The sequence below is a fragment of the Gorilla gorilla genome, chromosome 5 (assembly GCF_029281585.2).
Source record: "Gorilla gorilla gorilla isolate KB3781 chromosome 5, NHGRI_mGorGor1-v2.1_pri, whole genome shotgun sequence".
Classification (NCBI taxonomy): domain Eukaryota; kingdom Metazoa; phylum Chordata; class Mammalia; order Primates; family Hominidae; genus Gorilla; species Gorilla gorilla.
The window spans coordinates 35,998,966-36,012,915 of NC_073229.2; the positions used below are offsets into that span (position 1 = coordinate 35,998,966).

Here is a 13,950-nt window from a genome sequence, read left to right on the forward strand (position 1 = left end):
CTCTCGGTTCAAGCAAATCTCCTGCCTCAGCCTTCCAAGTAGCTAGGATTGCAGGCATGCACCACCACGCCCGGCTAATTTAGTATTTTTAGTAGAGATGGGGTTTCACCATGTTGATCAGGCTGCTCTCAAACTCCTGACTTCAGGTGATCCTTGATCTCCCAAAATGCTGGGATTACAGGTATGAGCCACCATGACTGGCCTAACTCTTTTTTTTTTTTTTTTTGAGACAAACTCTTCCTCTGTCACCCAGGCTGGAGTGTAGTGACGTGATCATGGCTCACTGCAGCCTCAACCTCCCAGTCTCAAGCAATCCTCCCATATCAATCTTCTCACCCAGCTCTCAGTGTAGCTGAGACTACAGATGTGTGCCACCATGCTGGGCTGATTTTTAATTTTTTTTTTTTTTTTGTAGAGATGAAGTCTCATTATATTGCCTATGCTTGTCTTGAACTCCTGGCCGTAAGCGATCCTTTTGCCTCAGCCCCCCAAAGTACTGGAATTACAGGCATGAGCCACTGCACCCAACTTCTGTCTTATTGCTAATTCCCTCTTTCTCAGGGTGGTTTATTGGCTCATGAGCCTTATCATTTTTGACTCTAACTTCGTCAACAGGTTCCACATGTTCTGTGGTGCAGTGGTGTTCCTGTGAAGCAGTTTTATATTTCATTTGTCAAGTCCTGCGTGTTTTCTTAGTTTTGGACCTGGTTTCCAATCCTGTGTAGTTAAGGTGCACTTGAATTCCTTTCATCTACCTTGAACAGGCTTAAATCTCTTATTTCTCGTGAGTGATTCTTTTTCCATGCATAGTCCAGAGCAAGTGGCAAGCTTTTGTACTGCTTCCCTCTTGAGAGGAAGGTGGTATTCTTTTTTTTATTCATTCCTCCCTTCTGACTTTATATATTAAAATAAGAAAAAAATAAAATATATGTATATATATACACACATATACATAGACACACACACATTATATATATATACACACACACACATATATATATATTCTTTATAATTTACATTTTTTTAGACATGGGGGTCTTGCTGTGTTGCCCAGGCTGGTCTCAAATTCTTGGCCTCAAGAGATCCTCCTGTCTCATCCTCCCAAAGAGCTGAGATTACAGGTGCGAGCCACCATGCCCAGTCTATTATTTATATAAGGTATTTAATTTCAGCTCCATGTGGTAGATAAATGCCACACTGGAAAGTGGGTATCCTATTGTCATATTTCTACTAGGTCTTCAATTCCTACTCAACATTGTGGGTTTTGAGTTTCTTTTCTGTTTCTGAGGGATTGCCCTTTCTAACTTTCTGCCCAGCTATGCGTTTAAAAATATTTTGTTGGCCAGGTGCGGTGGCTCATGCCTGTAATCCCAGCACTTTGGGAGGCCGAGGTGGGCAGATCACCTGAGGTCAGGAGTTCGAGACCAGCCTGGCCAACATGGTGAAACCCCGCCTCTACTAAGAATACAAAAATTAGCTGGGCATGGTGGCATGCGCCTGTAATCCCAGCTACTCGGGAGGCTGAGCAGAAGAATTGCTTGAACCTGGGAGGCGGAGGTTGTGTTGAGCCGAGATCGCGCCATTGTACTCCAGCCTGGGGGACAGAGCAAGACACCGTCTCAAAAAAAAAAAAAAAAATTTGTTACATTCGGCCAGGCATAGTGGCCCATGCCTATAATCCCAGCACTTTGGGTTTTGGGAGTCTGAGGCAGGCAGATCACTTGAGGCCAGAAGTTCGAGAGGCCTGGCCAACATGGCAAAATCCCATCTTTACTAAAAATACAAAAAAAATTATCCAGGTGTGGTGGCACACACTTATAATTCCAGCTACTTGGGAGGCTGAGGCACAAGAATCACTTGAACCCAGGAGGTGGGGGTTGCAGTGAGCCGAGGTCGCACCACTGCACTTCAGCCTGGACGGCACAAAACTCTGTCTCAAAAAAATTGTTACATTTTATTCAGAGCTTATATGTGTTAACATAGAAGGGTGTGGGATGGGGTGGGCTTCCCAAATTAGCTCAGCATGCCTTATTGCCTAGAAGTCCTTAAATTCATTTTGTGACCTTTCTCCACAATATCCTATTTGAATTTTTATTGGAATTACACTGAATCTATACAGTTATTTGGAGAGAATTTATGTATTTAAAATAGTGAGGCCAGGTTTAGTCCTGTAATCCCAGCATTTTGGGAGGTCAATGTGGGAGGATCACTTGAACCCAGGAGTTCAAGACTCCTGGCTAATTAAAAAATTAAAAATTAATAGCTAGGCATGGTGGAGCATGCCTGTGATCCCAGCTTCTCGAGAGGCTGAGGTGGGAGGATCACTCGGGCCTGGGAGGTTGAAGCTGCAGTGAGCCATGATTGTGCCGCTGCACTCCAGCCTGGGTGACAGAGCAGGACCCTATCTCAAAAAGTAAACAAGCAAATAAATAAATAAATAAAATATTGAATTCTCTCATCTATGAATGTGGTGTATGTCTTACCATTTATTTAAGATTTCTTTTTTCTGTCCTACTGAAATCATGCATTCAAAAGATAGATACTGTGTACTTATTATTAAATTTAGATCTAGGTTTTATATTTTATTCTTGGCTTATTATTGTGTGATTTCTGGCTTGCTGAATAACCATGAGCAGATTATCTAATCATTATAGTTTTAATTTGGTTGAACTGTTAAATTACTATTATTCAACTCAAGTGTTTAGTAAGTACAAAGCAATGAACTTACTGGATAATTAAGTTGTTTAACATTTTCATTTGTAAGTTTAATATCAAGATATTACAGTTCAGAAAGATAAAATATACATTTATCAAAATTACTCAAGATGCACATAAATAAAACTTTTTGAAACGTAAGTAAAAATAGAAACTGCAAAGAGAGGAGTAAACTAAATTAATAAATATGATTTTGTACTTGATGCATGCCAGAGTCAGAATTTGTAAAATCACTGATTGAAGGATGGAAATTGGCCGGGTGTCGTGGCTCACACTTGTAATCCCAGCACTTTGGGAGGCTGAGGTGGGCGGATCACCTGAGGTCAGGAGTTTGACACCAGCCTGGCCAACATGACGAAACCCTGTCTCTACTAAAAATACAAAAATTAGCCGGGCGTGGTGGTGGGTGCCTGTAATCCCAACTACTTGGGAGGCTGAGGCGGGAGAATAGCTTGAACCTGGGAGGCGGAGGTTGCAGTGAGCCGAGATCACACCACTGTACTCCAGCCTGGGTGACAGAGTGAGACTCTGTCACAAAAAAAAAAGAAAAGAAGGAAATTGTGGAACTTTGAGCAGACTTAGGACTGTTGGTAGACAGGGGTGTTCAGTTTTAGGCAACAGACATTAAGTGAGCTGGGTGATCTTCATTCTTAGGGTGTGGTTAAGAGTCAAAGACACAACAGAAACATTAAGTTTCCAAAGAGGCCTTGTAGAGGTGTCAGTGAAAACTCTCTGCCAAAGCCCAGCCCCTTTTCTAAACATGAAATCTGTGAAATACCATGCAGATCCAACATTAAAGCCTTCTCAACAGTTGTACCAGAAGATGGCAACCACTGTGGTTCTTCTTTCACTACAGTGCCACTATGTAATCAATACATTATTATTGCTTACAGAGCCTTATTGATTTAACTCTATAGTGCTCTTTTCTCATTGGCTCCATTTATTAATATAGACACTTAGAGCTGGAGGGAACTTCAGAAATTTAGAATTTACAAACTAAAGATGTGTATCAGAATCTTTTTGTGGAACATTTTGTCTTCTTTTCTTTTCTTTTTTGAGACAGAGTCTTGCTCTGTCGTCCAGGCTGGAGTGCAGTGGTGTGATCTTGGCTCACTGCAACCTCCACCTCCCGGGTTCAAGCCATTCTTCTGCCTCAGCCTCCCAAGTAGCTGGGATTACAGGCGCCCGCCACCACGCCTGGGGAATTTTTTTTGTATTTTTAGTAGAGACGGGGTTTCACCATGTTAGCCAGGATGGTCTCAATCTCCTGACCTCGTGATCCACCCACCTTGGCCTCCCAAAGTGCTGGGATTACAGGCGTGAGCCACCGTGCCTGGTCAACATTTTCAAAATACACATGACACCTTCTGAATTAGCAGGTCTGGAGTGCGGGTGGGTATGTGTGTTTGGAAGAGTTTCCTAGGTAATCTGACAAAGTGTTCTGGTTAGGAATTATTTCTCTAGTCTAACCCCTTAATTGTGTAGAGGAGAGACTTTACTTGGAAGAAAAATGCTTCTAATTTAAGATTGCCTTCGTTAACATAGGTAGTTAGAAAATTTAGGCCTTAATGATTCAATTTCTCCAGTTCTTTCTGAGCTCCTATTTCACCACCATCAAGCTGTAATTTTGTTTCTGACTTAAGGACTTGGGGTTTAGGTAGAACTCTATTTTCAAAACAAATCTCTTTATCTCTATAATGTGATGAATGAACAATGCTCTACAGTTTTGGATTTAGGAATCGTGACAAGCTCTTTAATTATAGTAATTCAAGTTAGTTGTAAACAGGTGCAGCAGGGAGACAGCCGACAGACCCACTGGGCCCAATGCTGGAAACCATTCTGAAGTTTTTCAGTGTCTATGGGGCAAAGACTTAGCTCTAGCTGGAAAAATATATATATAGATATATTTTTTGACAGAGTTTCGCTCTTGTTGCCCAAGCTGGAGTGCAATGGTGCGATCTTGGCTCACCGCAACCTCTGCCTCCCGGGTTCAAGTGACTCTCCTGCCTCAGCCTCCTGAGTAGCTGGGACTACAGTCATGCAGCACCATGCCCGGCTAATTTTGTATTTTTAGTAGAGACAGGGTTTCTCCATGTTTGTCAGGCTGGTCTCGAACTGCCAACCTCAGGTGATCCACCCACCTCAGCCTCCCAAAGTGCTGGGATTACAGGCGTGAGCCACCGCACCAGGCCAGGAAATAATTTTTCTAGATCGACGAAGTTTATTTTACATTAATGTATATCTGAAGTGGTGAATGGCATGTTCAATTTATGACCTGGCATCATCTCCCACCCTGGACACATTTAATGACTTTTCAAGTCAGATTTTGGAAATATGGTTAACCAGACTTGGGGTTTCTGCAAATATAAGTTTACTTTTTCAGATGGGTAAAGCAGGCTTCTGTAGACAATTGAAAAGCAAGAATGTCTGTCCTTTCCTCACATTGAATATTAGGAAGAAACCCCACAGAGAATCTTAGCATTCGTGGAAAAGAAAAGAGTTAACTTTAATCTTAGTTCGGACCATGCACTTTAGTTTATTAGTAGCTAACCAGGCTCTTTTTCACATTGGGCCCCACATTCAGCTTCCTTAACTACACTGATTGAGACAGGACCACCCAGGTTGAAGTGCAATGGTTCACTCATAGCTCATTGCAGCTTTGAACTCCTGGGGTTAAGTGATCTCGCCTCAGCCTCCTGAGTAGCTGTCACTACAGGTACGCACCACCCATGCCTAGCTATTTTTTTATTTTTTGTAGAGATTGGGTCTTGCTATATTGGTCAGCTGGTCTAAAACTCGTGGCCTTAAGTGATCCTCCTACATCAGCCTCCCAAACTGCTAGAATTACAGGAATGACCCACCATGCCCGGCCCAGATCAAGATGTTTACTAACATAGGATCTAAATAGAGTGTCTTGGCTTTAAGTGACTAGCTTCACAATCTACCTTTTGTTAGAATGGATTAGGGAGTCATATATCTAATTTCATATTTTCCTTTATCAGACAGGAGCTTATACTATTATCTTTCCATATTATATAAAACCAAGTGTTTCTTTTTCTTTCAAGATCAGCCTAATGATCAGGAATAAATAAGGGTACCCATATCTCATCAACTGGTTGGACAGGATGACTTTAGTTCACATTAAGAGTATGGGCTGATTCCTATAAGGAAAAAGTATAATGCTACATTATTGCTTTGTAGAATTTAGAATTCCCTCAACCCTATAAGAAAAGGGACAAATACAAGTATAGAGAAATGAATAACAAAAAGATTGTGTATCAAAACATAGTAAAGCACAGTCAGGTCTAGAATGAACAGAAAACTTTTGCTTTGGTGAGAAAAGCTGCTCCTAGATGTTGGTGTAAGATTCTTTGGTGCAAGCCAAACAACATACTATAATTCCTTGAACAAAGTGAGATTTTCTGCTTCTGTGACTATTAAGAAAGCACAATAAAAAAAGCAACAAAACAAAACAAATGCCAACCAAGAAATAATTATTTTTGTATGGTTTTTTGAATTAAGACTTTTTTTTTCGGAGACGGAGTCTCGCTCTGTTGCCCAGGCTGGAGTGCAGTGGTGCAATCATGGCTCACCGCAACCTCCGCCTCCCGGGTTCAAGCGATTCTCCTGCCTCAGCCTCCTGAGTAGCTGGGGCTACAGGTGCGTGCCACCATGCCTGGCTAATTTTTGTATTTTTAGTAGAGGTGGGGTTTCACTATGTTGGCCAGGCTGGTCTTGAAATCCTGACTTTGTGATCCACCTGCCTTGGCCTCCCAAAGTGTTGTGATTACAGGCGTGAGCCATCACGCCTGGCCTTTTTTTTTTTTTTTGAAATGGAGTCTCACTCTGTTGTCCAGGCTGGAGTGCAATGGCGAGTTCTCAGCTCACTGCAACCTCTGCCTGCCGGGTTCAAGAGATTCTCCTGCCTCAGCCTCCTGAGTAGCTGGGATTACAGGCACCTGCCACCATGCCCAGCTAATTTTTTGTATATTTAGTAGAGACAGGGTTTCACCATGTTGGCCAGGCTGGTCTCGAACTCCTGACCTCAGGTGATCCACCCACCTCAGCCTCTCAAAGTGCTGGGATTACAGGTGAGCCACTGCCCCCAGTCTAGTTGTTGCATTTTTAAGAGAAAATATTTTGACTTTAGTATTGCTAATGCGGTAAAGAGTCCTGAACGCTCTCATAAATTCGTGTAAATTAGGATTGTAGGTCTTATAAGTCCAGATAGGACCTCAAAAATCATCTAGTCTCACCCATTCCATATTTTACAAATGAGGAAACTGATGTGACCTGCCAAGGTCATCACTTAGCTGGTGGTGGAACGAAGGGTATTGCAGGAGGTTCTTGATTCTTAGTGACATTCTCTTTAACTTCTTTTGGCTTATGATTTTAAAATTAAGTACTTCATAAACTGTTGTGTATTCAATCAGAGGGGGTCAATATTCAGTTTTTTATGTTTCAGAAATATAGGGTATGGTAGCTACGCTGTTCTCCGAATATGTTCTGGCTTTCTGTCTTCTTGTTTTTTGTTTTTGGTTTTTTGAGGGTCGAGGTCTCACTCTGTTGCCCAGGCTGGAGTGCGGTGGAGCAATCATAGCTCACTGCAGCCTTGAACTCGGGCTCAAGCCATGCCTGGCTAAATTTTAAATTTTTGTAGAGACAGGGGTCTTGCTGTGTTGCCTGGGCTAATCTCAAAGCCCTGGCCTCAAGCAATCTTCCCGCCTCGGCCTCCCAAGGCGCTGTGATTACAGGCGTGAGCCCCTACACCCAGCCACTGCTTTCTAGTATTGCATTTAGTGACCCCATGTGGTTGGATGGGATGTTGTGATCAGTTTGACCAATGATTTGCAAGCAGAATTGTATGTCACCTCTAATTTTTTTTTAATTTTTTAAATTGACAAATAAAAATTATATGTAGTTATGGTGTACAACATGACATTTTGATATATGTATATATTGTGGGTTGGCTAAATCAAGGTAATTAATGTATACTGAGGAGGGGTTCTTAATCCATGAAGCTTTCTGGGGATCTGTCTCTGAGTGTTTACTTGCAGCAGCATCCCTGTTGAGCCAGGACGGACATTTGGCATGAATGAGAAAGCCCTTTTTGTTTTAAGTCACTGGGATTTTGGGGTTATTTGTAACCTCAGATTACAAACCTGTAAAGAGTGTTTTCTTAAAAGGAAGCCAATGCTTCTAATTTAGGCTGTGGCATTAAAGGGAAATGAATTTAGGCAACACATCTGGCAATTTAAGGCAAAAAAAGTGATAATGAAAATTTTTTGGTTATTGAGGGTATTTTTTTTTTTTTTTTGAGGAGGGAATGTTTCTGTGCTATTATCTTTATTCTCCACTTCAGTTTTTTTTTTTTTTAAATCTCCTGTGGTAGTAAACTATGCATGGAATTACTGTCAAAATCAATCTCAAAATTAAAATTACAACCAGGATTCAGTAAATTAAACTAAGAGTCGAGGAATCTGGGTCCTGGTTTTCATTTTGCCACTGCATGACCTTCAATCTATCTGGGTCTCAGGACACTCACTTATCTATAAATAGGTGTTGAAACAAATCATCTTGAATATCTTTCTAGCTCTGTTAATCTGTAATTCCAGGAAATCAAAGTAACATGCTGCTAGCTATTTTAGGTTAGGGATCTTAAACACAATTTTAAAATATAAGAACTAGGCCTAAAGGTATCTTGGTATAACAATTTAAAGAGTAATGAATACTCGGATTCATCTGAAACTTGAACTGCCCTGAAACATGATATTTTGTACTTTCATGGTCCTATTTCTTCAGTAAGTACTAGCCATGATTTTTAAAAATGTACTTTTACTGGGCACGGTGGCTTACACCTGTAATCCCAGCATTTTGGGAGGCCAAGGCGGGCGGATCATGAGATCAGGAGATCAAGACCATCCTGGCTAACACGGTGAAACCCTGTTTCTACTAAAAATACAAAAATTCTCCAGGCGTGATGGCATGTGCCTGTAGTCCCAGCTACTCAGGAGGCTGAGGCAGGAGAATTGCTTGAACCCGGAGGCGGAGGTTGCAGTGAGCCGAGATCACGTCACTGCACTGCAGCCTGGATGACAGAGTGAGACTCCATCTCAAAAAAAAAAAAAGTGCTTTCCAGGTTTTTCTGATATTTAAATGTATTTTTCTTGTATTTAAGAATGAATTATTTCTTTTTAGTATTCAGAAAATGTTTCCCAAGGATGTCGTGGAACTGTGCCTGTTTTAACTTGCTTTTTTAGTCTCACCAACATTTCTTGTAGAGATGTGGATGAAATTTTTCAACTTTATCTAAACTTACCTTACTCTTCCTGAGTTCTAAGACTTTGGAAAAATATTGACAGGCTCAACATTAGCCTCTCTCTCTTTTTTTTTCTTTTGAGACAGAGTCTCACTCTGTCACCCAGGCTGGAGTACAGTGGCACCATCATGGCTCACTGAAGGCTTGACCTTCCAAGCTCAAGTAATCCTTCCACCTCAGCCTCCAGAGTAGCTGGGACTACAGGTGCATGCTACCACACCCAGCTAATTTTTTGTATTTTTTGTAGAGATGAGTTTTTGCCATGTTGCCCAGGCTGGTCTCAAACTCCTGGATTCAAGCAATCCACCGGCCTCTGCCTCCCAAAGTACTGGGATTACAGGCGTAAGCCACTGTGCCTGGCCAGCCTCTTTTTTTGATGGAAGTGCAAAAATGGCTGCATTTAAAGGTTCAGCTATCAAATATTTCGGAATGTTTTGTTTGCAAGTCAATTTTGGCTAGAAGGCTCGAGTGACAAAACCATTAGGATCAATTGTCACATGTCCTAACGGTAAAAGTGGTATCACTGGTTTCTTGCTCTGGCTTTTTGACTTCTGTCTTCTTAGAACCAAAAGTAACCTGGCCACAGAGCCACAAAGCCATAGCCCCTGGCATAAAGGTGCCCATCTCAATTATTTTAATTTCATTGTTAACAAATTGGTAAAGGGACTAGATGATCTATGAAAGCCAGTCCAGTTGTTTGATTTTTTGTAAACACTCTTCTGGATTGTTCATTTTTTACTTATTAATTTTTTACACTGCAGTTCACTACTAGAGTTAGTGTTGTAGCATCATACTCTTTATCAGAGATATTACATGATGAGGAAAGTTGCTCATAATGATTGTCATTACTCTTGGTTGTAAAGTATGCTTTTCACAGAATCAGAAACTGCCTGAAAATATAAACCTATTCAATTATACTCAGCCTTGTTTTAAATCAATGGCAAATAAAATGCTGTTTATGTAAAATTCAATTTTTTTTTTTTTTTTTTGAGATGGAGTCTCGCTCTGTCACCCAGGCTGGAGTGCAGTGGCGCGATCTCGGCTCACTGCAAGCTCCGCCTCCTAGGTTAAAGTGATGCTCCTGCCTCAGCCTCCCGAGTAGCTGGGACTACAGCCGTGTGCCACCATGCCCGGCTAACTTTTTGTATTTTTAGTAGAGACGGGGTTTCACTGTGTTAGCCAGGATGGTCTCGATATCCTGACCTCGTGATCCACCCGCCTCGGTCTCCCAAAGTGCTGGGATTACAGGCATGAGCCGCTGTGCCCGGCCTATAAAATTCAATTTTTAAGAAAGCAGAGATGTGACGTTTTGACTGGTGTTACTTATTTTGCATTCCTTTTTTTATTCTTGTTTTTTTTTTTGAGATGGATGGAGTCTCGCTCTTGTTACCCAGGCTGGAGTGCAATGGCGCAATCTCAGCTCACTGCAACCTCTGCCTCCAGGGTTCAACCGATTCTTCTGCCTTAGCTGGGATTACAGGTGCCTGCCACCATGCCCAGCTAATTCTTTGCAATTTTAGTAGGCACAGGGTTTCACCATATTGGCTAGGCTGTTCTTGAATTCCTGACCTCAGGTGATCCACCCACCTCGGCCTCCCAAAGTGCTGGGATTACAGGCGTGAGCCACTGGCCTATTTTGCGTTCCTAAAACATTATTTTCATTTTCTGCTTCATCTGAATCTTCATCCACCCCGCCCCCCACCCCTTTTTTTAAGAGGCAGATTCTTGCTCTGTCACCCAGGCTGGAGTGTAGTGGTGCCATCATAGCTCACTGTAGCCTTGAACTCCTGGGCTCAAGGGATCCTCCTGCCTCAGCCTTCCAGGTAGTTGGGACTGCAGGTGCATGCCACCACACCTGGCCATTTTTTTTTTTTTTTTTGCATTTTTTGTAGAGATGAGGTTTTGCTATGCTGCCCAGGCTGCTGTCAAACTCCTGGCCTCAAGCGAGCCTCCCGCCCTGGCCTCCCAAAGCTCTGAGATAACAGGTGTGAGCTACCACACCCAGTCAGAATCTTAAATGCAAAGGCAGTTTTAATGGTCTTACCCAAAGAAATAAAAACCTAACATGAATACAAATATTACTCAGTCATAGGAATTCTTATTAAAAATCCTATGTACAAAAGCACTATTCAGTGCCTTAAAAAGCTGGAAATGGTTATCTTAGAGATATAATCTTATCATCTTAGACTAGTAATCCTCCCTGCTCTTAAATATTGGCTAATATATTCAAATTATTTATTTCCATAGGTTTTTGGAGAACAGGTGGTATTTGGTTACATGAGTAAGTTCTTTAGTTATGATTTGTGAGATATTGGTGCACCCATCACCTGAGCAGTATACAGTGAACCCAATTTGTAGTCTTTTATCCCTCACTCCACTCCCACCCTTTCCCCTGAGTCCCTAGAGTCCATTGTATCATTCTTATGCCTTTGCATTTTCCTAGCTCAGCTCCTACTTATGCGTGAGAACACTCAATCTTTGGAAATATGGAATCCTTCACAAATTTGCGTGTCATCCTTGCGCAGGGGCCATGCTAATCTCCTCTGTATTGTTCCAATTTTAGTATGCGTGCTGCTGAAGCAAGCATGCTAGTGTAGTATAGTGCAGTGTTGGAGAAGATGATTCAGAGTCTCCAGATTTCAGTTGACTTTGAAGAATGCACAAACCCCCAAGGCCAAGGTAATGTGTTGGAAGCTTTCTGTGTATTTGCTAACCATGATCTTGGGGTCTCTGGATAGGTATGAGAGGTATGTGGGGTGAGGTATTTGGCTGACTCATCTATGCCACCACACTCAGACAGCACTCAACTGAGCTAAACCAGAATCTGCATGTCACAACTTGGGTGTCTTAATTGCCAAGGAGTGTGAATGGGGTGGAATGCAATAATGGAGGATGCCCTGAAAAATGGTCCGATTTGATGGTATGTGAGATATGTGCATTTTGCATGATTATTTTCAGCAGAACACTTGCTACTTTAGACATTTATTTTTAGCCTTCTAAAAGCTAGTAATGTTGTTTGCTTGATTTGTTATATTCATTTCTCAGACTATTATTCAGGTTCAGTGAATAATATTAAGAAAATCCTAATAATTATATTATTCTGGGCTTTTAGTTAATAGACCCATAAGATTTCTCTTAGCTCAGCAACTACTCACAAAGGGAATCAACTATATTCTTATAGTACTCAACATCTGAGGTAAGTGCAGGTATTTTTCATTCACATTTGGGAGTTTTGTTTGTTTGTTTTGTTTTGTTTTTTGAGATAGAGTCTCGCTCTGTCACCAGACTGGAGTGCAGTGGTGTGATCTCGGCTCACTGCAACCTCTGCCTCCCAGGTTCAAGCGATTCCTCTGCCTCAGCCTCCTGAGTAGCTGGGACTATAGGCGTGCATCACCATGCCTGGCTAATTTTTTGTATTTTAGTAGAGACGGGGTTTCACCATGTTGGCCAGGATGGTCTCGATCTCCTGACCTCATGATCTGCCCCCCTTGGCCTCCCAAAGTGTTGGGATTACAGGCGTGACCCACCACTCCTGGCCTGGGAGGTTTTACAACATGTTTAAGTAACTGTACCTAGCGCACCCTAAGGGAATGTTGCTAATAATAGGTCTGATGTTTGGGGAAAAGTGTTTGAGCTCATCAAAATAAAAGCAAATAAAAGAACAAGGAAACAATAATTCTTGTGTAAGTGTTCTGTTAACTTGTCTATGTTGGGCTCAGATGGGAAAAGCAAGCCACTTCTTCTGGCTGAATGCTGGCTGCCAGCTTGCATCTGCCGCTGCTGCTAAGTGTCAGTTATGCAGAGCCCCTGACCCCTTTCCATTTTCAGAACAAGAATAGAACTAATTGTAGCATCAGGATGCAATGCATTCCAAAATATATTTCCTCTGAAGCAGTAATCTCTTCCACATCCTGCAAAGCAACTGAGAAGGACATTTTTTTTTTTTTTTGTCACTGAGAATATTTTTGACATTGGATTTGAAATTCTAAACCTCAAATGAGCTGGAAAAAATAATTCAAAGAATCCAATTTGTATATACTTCAAATATTTTAATAATGAATCCATGAGACCATCGACATTCTTTTGCTATGGTGAAATTGTGCTGTGGTAACTTGCACTTAAAATAAGAAAACCAGTTTTAGAGCGCATTTCCTCATGATGGTAGATGCAATAATGGTGTTGGATCGGCCCAAATCACAAACTTGGTAAAGTTTGCATCTTTCTCTCTTTCTTTCTTCCTTTCTTCCTTCCTTCCTTCCTCCCTTCCTCCCTCCCTCCCTCCCTTCCTTCCTTCCTTCCCTCCCTCCTTCCTTCCTTCCTCTCTCCTTCTCTTTCTTCCCTCCCTCCCTCCCTGCTTCTTTCCTTCCTTCCTCTCTCTCTCCTTCTCTCTCTTTTTTCCTTCCTTCCCTCCCTCCCTCCTTCTTTCCTTCCTTCCTTCCTCTCTCTCCTTCTCTCTTTCTTCCCTTCCTTCCTTCTTTCCTTCCTTCATTCCTTCCTTCCTTCCTTCTTCTCTCCCCTCCCCTCCCCTCCCCTTCCCTCCCCGCCCCTCTTTTCTTTCTCTTTCTTTCTGATATAGTCTTGCTGTGTCACCCAGGCTGCAATGCAGTGGTGTTGCGATCACGGCTCACTGCAGCCTTGACCCCTTGGGCTCAAGCAATCCTCCTGCCTCAGCCTCCCAAGTAGTTGAGACTACAGTTGCATGCCACCATGCTTGGCTAATTTGTTTTTGTAGAGATGGTGTCTCACTATGTTGTCCAGACTGGTCTTGAATTCCTGGACTTATGCGATCCTTCCAACTTAGTCTCCCAAAGTTCTGGAATTACAGGTGTGAACCACTGCCCCTGGGGCATCTCTTTCCTTCATTATATTTGTTCTTTAAGTTTCTCTCCTGCTCAGAAACCCTTACCCTCATTCTG

At 42.1% G+C, this 13,950-nt stretch overlaps 1 protein-coding gene and 1 non-coding gene across 3 annotated transcripts in view; one reads left to right on the top strand and one right to left on the bottom strand.

The window, feature by feature from the left end:
* The window catches only part of RNF144B (ring finger protein 144B), a 195,387-nt gene that overhangs the window by 21,052 nt on the left and 160,385 nt on the right, over positions 1–13,950 (top strand). The gene's annotated exons all lie outside the window — the stretch shown is intronic.
* On the bottom strand, positions 11,515–11,617 carry LOC115935063 (U6 spliceosomal RNA). The gene has a single exon (XR_004070779.1). It is a non-coding gene; the product is annotated as a U6 spliceosomal RNA (small nuclear RNA).